Source organism: Schistocerca piceifrons, chromosome X (assembly GCF_021461385.2).
Source record: "Schistocerca piceifrons isolate TAMUIC-IGC-003096 chromosome X, iqSchPice1.1, whole genome shotgun sequence".
Taxonomy (NCBI): domain Eukaryota; kingdom Metazoa; phylum Arthropoda; class Insecta; order Orthoptera; family Acrididae; genus Schistocerca; species Schistocerca piceifrons.
Genome location: NC_060149.1, coordinates 964,172,179 through 964,173,669, shown reverse-complemented (window position 1 = coordinate 964,173,669; position 1,491 = coordinate 964,172,179).

Sequence of the window (1,491 nt, the reverse complement as noted above, 5' to 3'; positions counted from 1 at the left end):
GCTTCTGGGAGACCAGTATTAGATTCCGATGCACCAGCGCGGTTTTACTGTATCCCCTGGACCTTCACATTGACAATGAAACACAGAAATCGCAACGGGATAGAATACGAAAGGCATAACGCCGACTTAAGTACAAGAAGAGTGAATTTTCTAAGAGTTCGTGATTTAAGCGGCTCCTGGGAGACCAGAATTAGATTTCGATGCACCGGTGCAGGTTTACTGTATCCCTTGGACCTTCACATTGACCATGAAACACATAAATTGCATCGGCATTGAAAACAAAATGGACAATGCCGACTTAATTACAAGAAGGGTGAATCTTCTAAGAGTTTGCGGTTTGATCGGCTCCTGGGAGACCAATATTAGATTCCGATGCACCAGTGCAGGTTTACTGTATCTCTAGGACCTTCACATTGACCATAAAATACCGAAATCGCATCGGGATTGAATACAAGAGGCACAAAGTCGACTTAAGTAAAAGTAGATAGAATCTTCTAAGATTTTCTGCTTTGAGCGGCTCCTGGGAGACTAGTATTAGATTCTGATGAACTAGTGCAGGTGTACTGTATCCGTTGGAATTTCACATTGACCATGAAACACAGAAATTGCATCGGGAGTGAATACAAAATGGTCAATGCCAACTTTAGTACTAGAGGAGTGAATCTTCTAAGAGTTTGTGCTTTGATCGGCTCCTGGGAGACCATTATTAGTTTCCGATGCACAAGTGCAGGTTAACTGTATCCCTTGGACTTTCACATTGACCATGAAACACAGAAATTGCATCGGGATTGAATACAAAAGGGACAATGCCGACTGAAGTACAAGAAGAGTGAATCTTCTAAGAGTTTGTGCTTTGAGCGGCCTCTGGGAAACCACTATTAGACTCCGATGCCCCAGTGCAGAATTACTGTATCACTTGGACCTTCACATTGACCATTAAACCGAGAAATTGCTTCGGGATTGAATACAAGTGGGACACTGCCGATTTAAGTACAAGAAGAGTGAATCTTCTAAGAGTTTGTGTATTGATCGTCTCCTGGGAGACCAGTACTAGATTCCGATGCACCAGGGCAGGTCTACTGTACCCCTACGACCTTCACATTGACCATGAATTACAGAAAACGCATTGGGATTGAATAGAAGAGGCACAATGTCGACTTATGTACAAGAAGAGTGAACCTTCTAAGATTATCTGCTTTAAGCGGCTCCTGGGTGACCAGTATTAGATTCCAATGCACCAGTTCAGGTTTACTGTATCCCTTGGACCTTCCCATTGACCATGAAACACAGAAATTGATTCGGGATTGAATACAAAAGGGACACTGCCGATTTATGTAAAAGAAGAGTGAATCTTCTAAGAGTTTGTGGTTGGAGCAGCTCATGGGAGACCAGTATTTGATTCTGATGGACCAGTGCAGGTATACTGTATCCCTTGGCCCTTCACATTGACCATGAAACACAGAAATTGCTGCGCAATTAAATATAAAAGGG